This window comes from Arctopsyche grandis, chromosome 7, assembly GCF_051622035.1.
Source record: "Arctopsyche grandis isolate Sample6627 chromosome 7, ASM5162203v2, whole genome shotgun sequence".
Taxonomy (NCBI): Eukaryota; Metazoa; Arthropoda; class Insecta; order Trichoptera; family Hydropsychidae; genus Arctopsyche; species Arctopsyche grandis.
This window is the reverse complement of record NC_135361.1, coordinates 15,352,342-15,370,356: the sequence shown is the minus strand read 5'-3', so window position 1 is coordinate 15,370,356 and position 18,015 is coordinate 15,352,342. Positions and strand designations below refer to the sequence as shown.

General features: G+C 32.2%; 1 protein-coding gene across 1 annotated transcript in view; it reads right to left on the bottom strand.

The window, feature by feature from the left end:
• LOC143914925 (uncharacterized) overlaps positions 1 to 17,745 on the bottom strand; it is a 74,413-nt gene extending 56,668 nt beyond the window's left edge. Inside the window, exon 1 of the mRNA XM_077435335.1 lies at positions 17,261 to 17,745. The gene's annotated coding sequence lies outside the window, so the exon portion shown is untranslated. The remainder of the gene's footprint in view (positions 1 to 17,260) is intronic.
• Positions 17,746 to 18,015: the final 270 nt, after the last annotated feature.

Below are 18,015 nucleotides of genomic sequence, written 5' to 3'. Positions count from 1 at the left end.
TACTATATAGCATATACGTTCCGATATGTCGCTTATTTCTATAATATTTCTTTCTATTCTCTTATTGATAAGAAACCCTACTCCTCCTATTCTACCATTTGGTAGCCCTCTCCTATATAGACCGAGTTAAAGTTGTAATGTTAAATCCTTGTATAAAATAAATACATACATACCTACATACTTATGCACAAATGTACGTATGTATGTACAAATTCTCAAATCATATCTTCAACATACATGTGATTTTACGATATTAATCATGGAATGTATAAGATAAATCTGATAGTACATATATATATGTAGATGATTTTGATTATACTTAGTAGACATTAAGCATCACAGCATTATCAATATTCTAAAATTTAATATATGAATTTCAATATTCATTACTTGAATGTGCTGTCAAAGCAAATCGTCTATATATTTAAATCCGATTACTATTTCGATATGAATGAAATTGGATGTATTATAATGTAATTACATCCAATATCATTCACGTATTATGTATGTACATATGTATGTATGTATGTATGCATATCAAAAAAATAAAATTTACATAATATAATTTTATAGCTACTGATATGTCTACATATATACATATAAGCGGTTATATTTGAAAGTGGCAGAATTCCAATTTTCAGTTCCAAAAACACTATTTCTGTTTGATTTAATTCACAAATTGTTATCAAATTTTTTAAATTCCATATTTCTAGAGTCTCGCAAGAGCAGAATAAACGTATTACAGGCCACCAGTATTTTTAAATAGTTTTTAAGAAACGTGGACTTATACCTCTATCAAATATAATGACTCATATTATGTATGTATTTACAGATCAACGTTTTCAAATTTCTTTGTCCACTTTAACAACCTTTTAAATTTAGAACAATCAAATTTAAGAAACTATTTGAACGTAGACGGTATTTGTAAGAGGTCAGGGGTCGGAATCAAAAGGCCCCTATAAAAAATTTCCCCTATGATAAAGTTCCATTTTATAAATTTGTTCCAACTTTCATGATGAATTTGTGTATGCAATTCGAATAAAGGACGATAGATTGACGAAAAGTGCTCAAATGGTTCCAAAGATAATTAGATGAAATCAGAATAATGTGTGGGATGATATGGGATGAGATTTGCCCAAAACAGAAACGTTGGAGAGGTCTTCATCCAGCAGTAGGCGGAAAATGGTTGTGAATGATGGTGATGATAAGGAAATGAGATAATATATATTTATATTAGTTTTTTTTTTTTTTGAAATGCAATGTTTCAAGGATATTTTTTTTTCTATATTATATTATACGTTTTTAAATTGCGTACTTTGAAAATTACTGTAATTTTTATATTCAAGAATTTTCCATCAACAATAAATTGAGTCAGAATCTCAATATACGTTGATTGTATAATAGAAGCGCCGATATTTTTTCACCGTCTCAAACACACCAAAGGTTATCAATAACCCACCGCAGGAGGAAATCCCACGAAACGTCAAGTTTGACAAAAATCGTCACGTATTTTCTTTAAATCAACATGATTTGCGTGTGCGTCGAGAGCACGCATTGATATTCCTCTCGACGATCCGCGGGTTGAAAAGCCCTGCAATGCAAGATTTATCGATATCATTCGGATACTGTCGCCGCAGAGCGCGTAATCAGTTGTCAATGTAGAGAGGGCGCCTAGCTCTCTGGATGGGGTTGAATTCGCGCTAACCCCGTTTTTTTTCATCACGTATTTTATGTATGTATTATATATGTACATAAACCCAACACTCGGCTCGCATTTACGTTATCCGAATTTATGGCCGCCGCACGTAAATAAATTCTTAATAAATATCACCGCAGCACCAGCAGCAGCCAATTTGGTGATTCGAAAGATTAACGAAACGCCATCGAAATCCCGCGCATATTGTAATCATAGTTGCGCTTGTCAAATTACGGTGCGCGTATGGCAGGGAGTGTGTTGTATTTTGATGAAAGTAACTAATTAATTAATTAATTAGCCAGCAGCATAATTCGGTGGTTGTGTTAATGCTAACCACCGGAAGGTTGCTGGGTTCGACCTCGTGGGATAACCTCGATTGAAAAGCATTTATTCCCAGTATAATCCATGTTGCTGCTGGTCAAACTTGGATATTTGTAAGTGGATCGTTTCCTATCAGAGTTTGCCGATTTATCTGATTTCATTGTTGAAACCGTTCCTCCATCAAATTGCAAGTACCATTCTACCCATTGTGTCACCAATAGTTGAATATGATTTCAAAATTTATAATATATAAATATGTATATATGTACAAGTTTAATACCATAGATGACGTTCAGGGGGCAAACTCGTAATGACATTGTGGGGAAATGTAAAAAAAGGTTTTGACGTAGAACTGTGTCTAATTGTAAAGGCGCATGTTTATGATAGTGTCGTCTTTCAAACCACTCTGAATCCAAGCTTATCAATACATATACATATATTATAGAATAGAATAAGGATTACGCTTTGTAGAAATAATGATTAGTTGACTTGGTGACTTACAGGCAGTCCGCAGTATTATGCCAAAGAAAGAAATCTAAATGTAAATATATATTAATAAAACGTTTCTGTCAAAAATTAAATTAATACATTTTTGTAAAGCAGCATTTTTTCCGCAAAAAAAATAAATTTTTAAACACGGCAAGCGACCAACTTCAGCCCTGGTTTTTTTACAAGGCTTTTTTTTTAATCATTGAATATAATGCTTCTGGAAAAATGTACTTGTTTTTTAAGTATTTCCAATATGTTTGAAAAACAAAGCTTTTGATCAAATTCAAATATAAATAAATTGAATTTATATCCTTTTGTTTCATATAATATTTTTATTCAAATATTAAATCGGATGGATATTGCTGTTTATTGATATTTTCATGGAAGTTCAATATATGTATTTCATCACAGATATACTAAAATAATTTGTATTTATCGGAATGATTTACTTTTCAAAACAAAATCTATTTTCATTGTATTGTCTAATATATAATTTCCACAGAGACTATGTAAGGTGTGTTGGAAACATCGAAAACAAATCAAAGTTTCTATGACAACGATATCGATATCGAATATCGAATATTATTTTTTGTCGATTCAAATAAATTTAATAAACAAGACAAATTAATGTTCGCTTTTACAATGTTTTGCCATGTTTATGCTGTTTATATTACAAATACCGAGCGAAGCGGGTAAAACCACTAGTTTACTATATATTTATATATACAAATACGTGTATTTGCCTGAAGAAAAAGATCTTCGATCAATGTTGTTTTGCCAATGATGACATACGGATGCGAAACTCGGGCATTGAACACCAGAATGCTCCATAAATTCCAATTCATTCCAAGAAATGTGGACCGCTGTATGCTCAGCATAACGACAAGAGATTGAAAACGAAATTCCTGATTGTGAAGTATGAAAAAAAGATATGAAGTTGATTTAATGAAGAGAATAGAGAGATTGACATGACAATGAGGGGGTTACGTAGCTAAAATATTGGACGATAGATGGACGAAATAAGAGTTCTAGGGTGCAAGGAAAGCCACGGGGGAGATGGGTGGATGAAATTAGAAAAATGTCGGGGATGAGGTAAGTGAGATTTTTCCAAAACATAGATGAATGCAAGCGTGTTGGAGAGGCCTTCGTTCAACAGTGGTTGGTGAATGGCTTTAAATGTACATATATTTAGTTGTGAGTATGAGTGCTCTCATAGTAATAAAAAAGCAATATTTTCACAAGCTGAAAAATTACACCCCTCATAAAAAAGGGTAGTTTATCAAGAGAAAATGTTGATAAACGGTGGCCATATATATAATGTGGGTTCTGGTGAATTTTGGCGGTTTTGCGCAATATTTCGCCGCAACAATGCATGGCATCGGTGTTGTATTGCGACATGTGTGCGGATGCGTTTTACGTGAATTGAGTGCCATCACAGTCGTAAATAATCGTCGTCAATTATTTTCTCGTTTAGTAATCCAATATAAGGGCTCTGGGCGCATTATCGAAAGCGACACTGTTTCAATTGGAGTTGTTTAGGAGTGTCATAAAGTCCCAGCAATGAATGATCCCAGCTCCGGGATAAGGCGAGAATTGTTCCAGTTAAAATATCTTCCGCAATCATTTCAAATGACACGCATCACCGCCTGACTCAAGCTTATAAATAACCAGTCTTATGTATGTGTATATGTATCTATGTATATATGTATGTATGTACGGAGTGCTGCGACTGTGTTAAAACGAGAAAATTATTCGCTTTTCCTTTCCAAGAGAAATTTTGCGAGATATGTACGTTGAATTAAAAATGAGAATTAAAATTCTTCGAGGCCCGACTTGAAAAGAATTTTCTCGGAGCGAGTAAACAACGACAGACTTGACGTACGGATTTGATATTATTTTATTAACTGATAAATGTCAAGTCGGCTATTTTGAATGAGTGTAAGACGACAAAATTTCAAGAGAAGCTTGTTTATTTTCTTTTTCAAACATCTAAATGAATTGTCTTCATTATTATTAACCAGCAACGTGGAGTAGTGGTTAGTATATATGTTTTCGAACATAAAAGTCATGGGTTCATCTGTCCCGAGTAGTCCAACTGGTTGCTGCTGGCCAGACCTTGGTTATGTGACTCCAGGTCGATCAAAGTTAGCCAATTTATCTGATTTTCATTGAAACGATTCCAACAAATTGGCAACCTATACCTATTTCTCACCATTTTTGTTTAATATTAGTATTAAAATTCAAAAATTAGTATAAAAATTCTGTAAATATGTAAAAAATTATGTAAATCCATAAATGTCTGGAAATTTGATTATTTATATATAAAAAATGCTTCAAAAATGTATCCATAGATGTATACATATATGATGCTTTGTTAAAATTATTCTAAATATTGTATATCGATGTTTGTAATTGGCCAGGAAGGCGCATTGGTGTTTACCTGTTAGGCCTTCCTGGTATATGTGTATGTAAAAATACGTATTTATATTCTAGGCAAATATCCGCGTAGTTTTGTATTCGTGTTTATTGTTATGATTTATTTATCATTTATAATAATCACCCCTTGCATTGCTTCAGTATTAAAATGTGTGAATCGTTCAAGAAAATAAATGTACCAACTTCATTCTTTTCTTATCTTTGCGAAAACAAATTCGCTCTTGTGGCCATTTATTGCCCCGATAATAATCTTTGCACACGAACTGTAAAAAAACTACTCGTATGTGTATAAATTCTCAATAAAATTTCCATAATTTATTCGATTTGAATCCCTTCTATGCGAAAAGGCAGTGGTCTTCCAAATTGAATCTTCGTACACAGAAGGCTTTTGTAAATGTCAATAAATTTTTTCCATCGTACGATTTTCTCCAATTCGAAACGGCTTTATTTAAAAACAAATCTCTTATTTTCTTACACACCATGCTGTAGTCGTCTTATCCTAAAAAACTCACAGAATAGGGTCTATCATTGGTAGTAGTAGTAGTAGTAGTAACAGTAGCCGACGAACTTCTGGAAATCTTATTAACTTTATTGATACCGTTCGACGAAGCGTTATGGAGGCGAATTACAGTTATAACTTTCTTAGTGAAAAATTGATTGAACGAAAGTTATAGGTACTAAATCGGAAGCTTTAAATCTTTAGTATAAATTCACTAGACGCAGTCTGCTTTGTGCGCTTTCAGGTTATTCCCTAATAAAAGCTTTCCAAGACGAAATGACTCGAAAATATTTGCACGATAGTTTTGCCATATCGAATAAACCCTGGCCTAACCCGAAAGCTTCAATCATCGTTTTTCTCATATTGCCGTCGACGAAGTGCTCGATAAAATAGTTACTTTTTACTTTATCTACGACGACCCCCTATTTCACGAAATCACACACTATTAACTACGCATATATTATAATATAACCCATTCAAGAAAAAAAACCGACTTCAATACAATTTTTAATAGTATATGGTTATCTGTCTCATCTCATTTTTAATATTATACATATATCAACTCTTTTTGATATTTAATATTAAAAAAAATCAATATTGAATATTGTAAAATATAACATATTCATTCTCTATACGTAATTATTTTACTGAATGTTGATCAATTGATATAGTAACCAAGAAAACATGGTAGATATACCATTTATTCAATATGGCTTCTATCAATTAACTAAGTTTAACTAACTAACTTTAACTTTTAACTTTAACTAACCTAACCTAACCTAACCTAACCTAACCTAACCTAACCTAACCTAACCTAGTTTTATTTCAAGGAAAGTCAACTTAAATTTTGATAGAATTAATGTTATAAGAAATATGTATATTTGAAAAATTTCCAGAAAATTAGCTTGTAGTAAATAAGTGGGTCAAAAGAATCCAGAATAATCCTACTCCACTGACTGAATAGTTCACAATTAAACAAAAAAAACTATCTAATATTATATTTTCTCACAAAATTGAATTGAAATTATTGTTGTTAGCAATAATCATTTATCGAATTCGATATTCAATACGAATAAATTATTCCGTGGATTGTTTTATGGATGGTGGAAAAACACTCGTTGCTTTTCGCTCAGATGTGCGATTCAATTTTCTTTTGGGGATTTTCAACTGCACGCGATCTTGTAAATATACCCCTCTCGCCACAAATCCTTTAAAGTTATATTTTGTCGAAGTTTACGGGGACAAAGGGTGTGGTGGGTCTGTCCGTGAAATATATATATCGGTGTCGCAAAGTACGCGCGGATAGACAAAGAAAGGGACGCTGGCTGTGCGACCTCCTGTAAATTTGTACGTGATGTGATTCGAAAAGTGCAGATTTGAAAAGTAGTTTATCCTAAAATAGACAACGTAGCCTGCCCTACATACACGTATATATATATATATATATATATATATATATATATATATATATATATATATATATATATATATATCTTCTTTATATGTGTTCTGAAATAAGCAACGAGATTGCGAGGATTTACCTCTCCACCGGATTTATGTCCAGACTCGCACTCTCATCAAACGTCCCGCCTTTCCGGAGACGAGCACCTTGATCGAGCTGGTGATTCCACTCCGTAGGGCAGCTTGCTTATCCTCAAACATGAATTTTAGATTCCCGTGTTTACCGAGATTCCCTATTCGGTATATATATACACACAAGTATAAATATACGTATATCCCAGGTCTCCTAGGTGCTGTTAGGCCCCTCAGACCGAATGCGACGCTCTCTTTTATTTCAACTCCTATACAAACACACATATCCCCAACCCAGGGGTTGGGTGTGTAAAGTTTTCGCATTTAGATTTACATCTTTTAGTTTACGGTGCAACTTTTCGCCGAATGCAATTATTGTGTGAAAACTTTTATGAAGCCATGTGTAAAATAGTAAAATCTTTTCTGGTCGTTTTCGTTCGAACTATATCTGTATAAGTTTCGAAATTGGAATGAAACTTCTTTCTCAAAGTAAATTTAACTTTTCGTTTTTTAATTAGAAGTGTGTTTTCCGTCGATTCGAAGTCTATTAAAACAACACAGCATATATGTATGTACATATTATACTATGTACATACATATAAATATGTATGTATGTATATTGACGTGGGTAGTGGAGAAAGGCGTTCCCGTTTGTCTTTGGCAATACCTTGTTATCCTTCTTTAAAGTATGTATTACAAGGTAACGTTATTTGTCCAGTACATGAGCTGTCTATATTTCTCAATGTTGAAAATAGATAGGTACCTGAAGTTTGCTATATTTTTAAAGATATTCAAGTATGTACATTTCTAACTCAATTAAATTATATTTTACTTTCATGTTTACTTTTACTTTGATCCACGATTCCAATAGTATTTTTTTTTTACAAATCTGTAATTGTTAAATAGATAGTATGAATATCTCATATTGGTCACCCAAATATGGATAAGTCAAATTTAATGAAAATATTTAGAAATGTTAATTTCGATCTGCAATATTTGAGTTGTTAATCGATATATCATAATAATATTATCTGATTAAAATCTGCTCTCTAAAGACTTGATATTTTGTTAAAATTTTATAATCAAATGGGTAAAATTTTTATTTAATTTTTACATATTATATTAAAATACAAGGTTTGAATTTAAATTATAATATTTACAAATCTTGCTAGTATCTTTAAAGCTTTGTTTGAAACAGTCGAACCGTAGACGTTAATAGCATTGAGCAACAAAAAATCATGTTTTTAGTTTATAGAGCGAAACTAATCAATATTAACTAAATTTAACCCACTGAATTCGAATACGACAATGATTTTTATTGGTTTGCTTTCGTTTATGAGAGGTTTTTTTACAGTTTTTTGACTTTTGCGGTCATTAACTCAAAATTCAGTAGTTTTGTGCTCAAAGTGAGTATTGGCATCGATAATCAGAGGATTCTATGGATTTTGATTGAAAATCATTAACCACTAGAATTAATATTTTTAGATATTAATATTAATAATTTATTAGTATATTGAGATGGTAAAACTAATCTTTACCAACGTGGTGAAATGAAATTACTAGCCAAATAAATACATATAAGCACGGGAAAAAAATATATTTTACTATAAAAAAATCGCTAAACACTATTTATATGTGTTTTACAGCAATATAAAAAAAATACCCGACTATTGTTTCCAATACTTATTTTGAATACAGTAAAAGCAAAAACAGAAAAAAAAACTTTAAAAATTGCGTAGTAAACAAAATCGAACTAATAAAAGTTTATATCATGTTCGAATTCAGTGGGTCAAACTTAGTACAGATTATTTAACGAAATTTGTTTAGTTGTTCAGTTAATACTTGACAATATTAAGTTGTTTCTACAAAATTAAATTTTACCATATTTTTTTGTTAAAAATCATTAGTTTGGTGTGATTGATAACAATATGCATTATACACAATAAAATGTACGTAAATGTAATATAATGTATTCCATTATTTAGTATTCATTTGCGCTTCACAATAACAATTGTGATTTAATCAAAACTGATATTGCGTTTTATCTATGGCATTTTTGCCCAACTTCGTTATATCGTAAATGTCCTATTCATACACTGGGAACATTTATTTAATCCCCTCCGGTATATGCGCGTACGAATATTCTCCCATTCGGGAGCACAACAAGAAATAATAGCCCTGGATTATCATGTGACAGCATATATATTGGTATATTTATTATAACGATCGAACATGAAATTTCACTCTTTCCTATTATCCACAAATTAATCCGTGGTAGAAGAAATATGAAGAATATCTGAAGAGGCGAGGGCTGGAAAAAAACACAACATTTTTTGTATCGACTGTCGATTCGTACACACGCGAACAACGTATTGAATAATAAAAACGAACTTTTTTTTTTTTTTTCGTTTTTTCGCTTGTGCTGCGGTTGATAAATAAAATACAGACACAAAGAGGAAAACCGGGGAACGGTTTCGTTATTTTCGTTTGATTTTTCACTATAATTTATACGGGAAGCTGTTTTCGTCGAGACGATACGAAAATTTAGAATGCGGCGGACTTCTCTCTATGTATAATAAAAATAAACCGATCTTCTCCGACAAAAGCGATCGTCCACACCGTCGATCCGGATTCTGGCACACATCCGCAATAAGATCTTTCGCGTATTTGTAAACATGAATTTGACATTATGAAGACATGCCAGAGTGCGATCATGGCGGTGCTAATGCGGTGTAGTAACCGAACCCCGAATTAATAATTGACGTTTCACGAGCCACACGAGCCCGGCGACAAATGATGAATAGTTGAGGATGTACGTACGTATCCTTCAGGTAATTTGTGCAAATGAGAAACCGAGAACCGACCCACCCAACCCTCCCACCGGCTTCAGCGTGAGGAATTTGTTGTGTACCTAAAATTTAATATCGGCGCGTCAGCCTAATGCGGAATTCGTGAACTATGCCGAATTCTAGCACGTTCACAATTATAAAGTATCCCTTGGTAAATGTCAATCAAATCGGGGTTGACGGGTACCGGTGTGGGGCATCAACGACACTTTAGACGTCGCTGCTAATTAAGGAAATTTTTCAGGCAGACAGACGTGTTGCCATTTTGAAGCCATTTTAATGTACTATGAAATCAATAGGTTGAATTCCAGAATACCTACATTTCTATTCTATAGATAAGTACAAACATATGTACATACGTAGATATGAGCCCTCATGGCATTAGTCTACTTTTCTTAATTTCGATAAATACTTGGCAAAGCATTAAATATAATGTTTTGCGTTTAGCAATATTTAAAAATACTGGTGGCTTGTAATACGTATATACTACTTTACCGAGATCATATTAAATAAGTGATAACAATTAAATATAATTAAAATAAGTGATAACAATTCGTGAATTAAGTCAAACAGAAATGTTTTTACAACTCAAAATTGGAGTTTCGCCACTTTCAAATATTACAGCCCATATGGTCTTCTATTAATTAAAAGGTTAACAGTTTCTTTGGGAAGTTTTTAAGTGAATACATTTCAAAGTAAATTGAAAGCTTCAATTTGTGTCGACGTTGTATTTTTATACACAATAATATAACAGCAATATCTTATTCTGGAACGCATCAAATTCTATATTTTATATTAGGATGCCGAGTACGTTATTTATGAAATATTACTCGAAGTACATTATAGTATGGTAAACGAATTGCATTTTTATCTGAAATAGGCAAAATATGTTTAATTCGTGAAAAGTGTGACGCCGTTGCTTGAAGATTCATGAATTAGGCAAACTATCTGCCAAATGTGTGAATTCGGCAGTTTTTCTTAGAATTTTAAGCCGTCAATGTGACATTTATTTATGTAATTATATTTAGGAAAGGCTAGAAGACTGGACGAAAAGTGGATAAAAGAAATGCTAGAATGGGACCCGAGAGAATGAAAAAGAGTAGAAGGAAGGTCACGGGGAAGATGGGTTAAATTAGGAAAAAGTGTGCTGTGAGATGGATGAGAGTTGCGCAAAACAGAGATGAGTAGAAGCGTATCGGAGAGGCCTTCATCCAGCAGTGAATGGTGAATGACTGAAGATGATGATGATGATGACTTGGGAAAGGTGGCATGGCCCCCAATTATATTTTCTTATTATGCCCCTGAGTGACACCGATGGTATTAAACTTGTACACATACGTATAAATTTATATATTATAAATTTTGAAATCATATTGAAATTGTGGTGACATATTGGATAGAATAGTTTTGCCAATTCGATAAATTGGCACACTCTGATAGGAAACGATTGGCTTGATGTCACCATTATCCAAGTGTGACCAGCGGCACTACAGATAATACTCGGAATAAATTATTTTCAATCAAGGCCAACCCGCAGAATCCCACGGGAACCCGACAATCTCTCAGTTATTAGCATTAACGTAACCAACAGGCTATGCTGCTATGTAAATATATGCAAGCTGAATTAGTGAAATTGCCTATTACGTGAAATAGGAAAAAAATACTCTTTACCTATAGTATAATGGTGTACATAGTATCGGGAAGACTCAATAAAGAGTTAAGATGATTTGTTTGTATCATACATATATACTGATGGGGCTCTTGTGTTAGAGTGAGCGTGGTTTAATCGTGCATCCTAATCGCACACACACAACCAAACTACTCCACTAATTGCGCACGTGACGGCAAAATGTAGTGCTCATGATACAGAAATGTCAAAATAATTCAAAATAAAGTTTTTGAGTTTTTCCCATTTTATTGTGATTTTTTGGTCAAAGCTGTGGGATTTGAATAGATTCAGCAAAATCCTAATTTTCGATAAAAAAAACTGACATACTATGTATATTACCAGCAGCATGAACTAGTGGTTAGCATGTCTTGCTATGGTCAGTGTGGTTATCAGTTCGAGTCGCACTGGTTGCTGCTGGCCAAACCTTGGTTTTTTAATCAGGTCGGTCGTTTCTTATCAGAGTTTGCCGATTTTTCTAAAAATTGGCTTTCTCTCCCCAAAATCTCTCGCGAAATATTGAATTATTCTGTTATATCTCAGGATTCGCCGGGTTTCTCGTCATGTATGATTTCGAATTTAGTAATAATTATGTATTAAATAATATATATATATATATATATATATATATATATATATATATATATATATATATATATATATATATATATATATATATATATATATATATATTTATATATATTTATATATATATATATATATATATATATATATATATATATATATATATATATATATATATATATATATATATATATATGTATATATATATATATATATATATATATATATATATGTATATATATATACATGTATTTTTTCTTGATTTGTATAGTACACTCGTCGCATTGGAGCGATCTGCAATGAAGAGTGTACATTGATTGATTAAAAAATAAAAATAAAAATGAAATAAAATTAAATATATGTAGTTATTATATATTATATATCATATAAATAAATTACATTATAGAAGATTAGCACAATTAATGCGATATATGTCCATACATACATGCATATACTAAACATTGTTATATAAACCTTTTTATATACATACATATGAATGTACATATATAAGAGATGTCATATTTTTAAAGAATATTCTATTTCGAAAAAATTTAACAGGGCCGACGTGGATTCCACTCTATTTCAATGTCCATAGAATTGTGCTTATGTTTGTATGTATCATAAAACCTGCCTCAGGATTCCGTGCGGAAATGAAACACCAAAAAAATTCTGTTTTACAAAAACTAAATAATTTCACCTTTGTTACCATTGCCTTGTGCATTTCCTTTGTGACCATCATTGGAATTAATAAATTTTTCTTTTATAACAGGAATTTATCAAAAATTTCATAATTTTGACACATTGTTTCGAACTGTCTTTATATCACCAGATCATTGAATGGAAGCATTTTGGAGTGCACACTACATATGTAGATTAATTCGGTCTCAATTACGTATGTACATACATATGTATGTATGTACATACATCAAATAGAATTGTCTGATCTCCCTGGTATCGAGAATCGAAGCCTGAATGTGCACTTGAGAATGTTAATATCTATTATATCTGTAAATTCACATACATTCATGCATGTGTATATCGGGAATGTTCCCCAGATTGATTCGATTTCAACATTTTGAAGTGATATTGGATGAATACATGTGTTAGTGGCGGTGAGCAAGTGTAGTGTAAAACGGTAATATAGTATAAAATATACTATAATATAATCCTACCGTTATTACCAGGCACTTTAACTTGAATGTATGTATGTATTTATTGAATTTTGATCGGTTTATATAACATTTGAATCGTTTAGAAAATTTATAATAATATTACTATACAACCAAATTTCATTTTGAATGCTTATTGTTTGGTATTTGATCGCTCAACTGTTTTACAGCGTAATTTTATTATGCAGTATAAATTTTATTATAAGCTAATAGTTTTACTGCATATTTAATAACTGCTAGATGTTTTTGCCAAATATGTATGAATATATACTATACTAAATTCAGAATTTCTTCGATATTCCGTACGTATGTACATACATATTTACATTATAATCGTATATATTTTTTCAGTACAAGACATTCTTTCAGGATTTATGCGAAACTATTATACATATGTATGTATGTAAATACATACATATATACAAAAATAAGCTCATCGATTTTATCGTGAATATTGACGAGGTTTCGAATGCGCTAGGTAAACTATACACGGCATTGTACGTATAATGGATAAATAGAAGCTGCGGGTTTCGGTTGCCTGTATCCTCAGTTATCCCCCATTGTTTGGATTTCCATGTTATGTCATAACATGGTGGTGTCACATACACGCCCCAAGGGAATCACAAACTAAAACACAATACTAATAGGATAAAAGTGGATCACAAAGTGAAGCTAATGAAATATAATAAGTCTTTGATGTTTATCATTTGATATAAATAAGATATTGTATGTATTTGCTCGGGTTATTTATAAAATATATGTATATAAATACTTTTCTATTAAATAGCAATATTATACATTTGACTAATAAATAGAAAGCTTATTTTTTAGTTTAAATAATGTAATTGTAAAATTTTCGCAATTGCTTTGAGCGTACATAAAATAAGCTTGCCCGTCGGCAAGGGTAGATTTTTAGCCTAATTTTGTCTTTAGTTATGAGATAAGGGTTGGTCGTCCTATGTTACTGGCAGAGTTTTGAGCTTAAGCTTACTTCTGTTATATATTTGGCAATGTGCCCCAGAAAACTTTACCATCCCTTGAAACGTACGTATGTTTATTTCCAGAGTTCTAAATAACACGTGAAACGTTTCGACACGTACGTATTGTATTATAATTATAAAATAATAATGAGGGATTTACTAAGCACAGTCCCTTACATAAGAGAGATATTTTTATTGGCATTCGTTCGTAGTACGTCGACCTCACAATCTCGATTGATTGAACGATGCGTTCATTTTAAATTATGACCAAGGAATAAAGTATTTTGAAGGTTTAAATTCGATTCGAAGAAAAATCTCCCTCCCTGTAGAGCGTCGGCTAAAATTTTCCAATGGAAGTTTTATAAAATTTTGTACCCGAGAGAAATTGGATTATTTCTTTGATTAAATAACTTCGTCGCTTGATTGATGACAAAAATTTAAGTCTAACGATCTGAGATGATTTCTCGAAATCGTCCTTTTTCCGCTATTCTTTTCTTTTTTCGGCCATTTTCTTTTCATCCTTTTATACTGATCTATTGGATACGCCATCTAGCAGAATTAAAATCGTAATAATAACAGTCATAATCTGATTTTTCGAAAGGAAAAAAAATGGCGTAAATTTTGTTACAAGTGCGTATAAAATTTACGCTAGCAATTTTTCTTGGAATTTTTATTTTTTATCGTCTTGTCGCCTTGTAACCGTGCAGAATTTCAATGTATTGCGCTATTTTTTCAAGCAAATTTTCCCATTTATGGCGAAAAGCACTATAACGAAAAAATAAGACGGGCTTTACGGGTTAGCTCCCGAATCGCAGGGCTCGGATTACAGAAGCCCTACGCTCACAAATTTCATCATATCACATTTTCTGCGGACGGTTAGGGATTATCATGGTGAAAATAAGCACCCCGAAATCTTATTATCGGATCGTAATAACCAGATTTCATCGTTACGTTGACGTTTCAATTTTATAAAGTTTGAAACAAACGACCGTTATAAATTCCAAACTTATTGACATTCGGTTTCGTTGTGAATTCAACGCGCTTTTTACCCGTTACGCCCCGAGTTATTCTTTAAGTTTTTAATTAACAATATAAATGTGAGTAAGTTTGCGAAATTAACATCGTTTAAGATTGAGGATATGTGTGCGCTGTGAATGAATAACGTATTCCCGACGCGCACATGAAAGGAAAGCTTTTAAGAGGCTTTCGTCGAATATCTAGCACTTTTTTTCTGCAGATCGATAGGGATTGTCGTGAATTATTTAGTGAACATGCGATTAACGGACATGCCTAGTTTTCCCTTATCGGGAGGTTTTCTCGTTCCGGTTTATTTTTGTAAAAATCCCCACTGTCAACGCGATTACGTTATCGTGCACGTTTGTGTTAATATTGAGAGAAACGCAACACAAACATTTAAAGCTTAAACCTATACAATTGGGTACGATACGATACTTAACAATTGAACCAAATTACCTTTGTGCACTTATGAAGGCGTGAACATATTAAAATTTCAATCTGCGTGTCAAAACGATTATTTTATTTTTACGCCTCTTCAGTAATGAGCACACATTTAAAAGCCATCATGATTATCTATTTTTCATCAGTTATGACTCATTTATATAAGCGACACGCGACATTTTCATCATAGTGAATAATTGTTATGAAGAATAATGCTATACGGCCTTTGTGTGTAATGTATTTTTAATACCAATCAATCGATAAGCCCGTACCTCAATTCCAATTTTTGATCAACGAAAAAGCACGTAAAATATAAAAATAACATCACAGAATTCATCAAAAAAATGTGTTACACATAATAAAAACAACATCTTCATATTTTAGCGAATGAATCATATAGCAGTCAAATTGTAGCATAAAGCAGTTACATAATAGTCATATAACAATTAAAACGTGACTAATGTTGGCAACTATATTGTATTTTTAATTTTTCTAGACTAGAGAAGAATTTTAACTCAAAATATGCAATTGATTTCAAAATCTATCAATTTTTTTAGACTAATACATATAATCATTCGTTGTATATACATGTATATATGTATGTTGTATATAGTATGTATGTATGTATGTGGCTTTGTATTATATAATACAAATATTTAAATGTACCTAATTTGTTATAAATTATAGTATTTAAATATTGAATAATATTATATCGTCGGTATACTGGCAGAAAGCTTTAAGTCAAAAATACTTCTTTTGAAAAAATCAATTTCAAGTTTGAAGCTCTCTATTTTGTGACCTAAGCCATTATAATGTACAATTTTTGACTTAACAAATTTAATCAAAAATTCAAAAAATATGCAAATTCTTAACAAATTCAAAACACCCAATTTACCTTAACATTATTTGCCAGTATACCGAAGATATAAGAGTCATCATATTTATAAAATAAAATAGGCACCTATGTATTATTATACATAAAACCTTTAAAATTGCACCCAATTATAATCTTGCATGATTACATTTACAATACTAAATACTTACCATATCTTTGCACTATCAATATTAAATTTATTTATTTTGTAATAATACAAATTGATAGTATCTCTCTGCGACGAAATAGAGTAATGCCCAAAATTAAAATTCATTACAATGTCAGTGTAAGATCTATGTACATATGTACATATATATGTATTTATGTACATTAAACAATTGAAAATGAATATAATAGAACACACATTCGTGAAATCAGGATTGAATCCGACCTAATTTTCCATCGCGATACCCCAATTAGCTCCCATAATGAGTACGTTTTATATCATATTCGTTGATGAAGGTTCGCCGAAAACGTGTGGCGAGAACTGATATGAAATGTCAGCGTCTTCCTAATTACCGGAACCACCAATTAGTCGGAAATTATCCGGTCGTATCTGACCCCCCGCAGTCAGTACCCTTTTTATATAATATATATTACAGACCCCCGGAACCATTGTTAAATCATTATTACACATTCGTCAAGATCAACGTCGAATTACACACTGCGTATCTCATATATAAGTATGTGTAAAATGTGTATACTTACGTAAATATCAGGTGGTGATCACTAGCAACAACTTCCTGGTGCGTTCATCTTCACTGGATCGGATTTTGAAAGTTTTTCCACCGGTTTATAGTTCATAAGTGGATTCGTTCATCTTGAACAATATTATTCTATGTGTGTGTGTGTGTGTGGCGCATTTTCAGTTCTGGTTTGTCGTGTATGAATTTTTCACATGTTTATTGGTAGCGTTCACTATTTAAGCACAATAGTGTCTTTACGTTTACGTTTCGTTACTTAGTTTACGTTCCGGATACTTTTCTTCGGTTTTGAAGTTTACGCGCCAAATTTTTTTACGTTCGGTTTTATGCGATTTTCTCGGTGATATTGCGCGCGATTTTTTGTGTTTCTTCGTTCGGCGGTTTCTTGAACTTTTGTTGGTGGGTCCTGTTTCTTTTTTCGCTACCGGGAACAGTCTGGAGCGAGGGGAACGACGTGCGTCCGTGCGGCACGAAAGTCCCGAATCAACTGGCTGGCCGCCCGGGAACCGACACTAGCGCCACCTAGCTGCGTGTTATAAAAGCATTAGTTCTCCGGGAACGGCGCTGGGGAATATCGTAATTAAGTTTTAGAATTTCGGCTGAAAAATGTCGCCAAAAACATCGGATATCTGACGATGACTGAAAAAATATCATAATGATATAATGGAAGCGATGTCTTCGCCCGGTGGCTATAATTTAAATTGAATTTTTTTATATATTTACTTGTATTGATAAAGTAAAAAAAAAAATAATTAAATT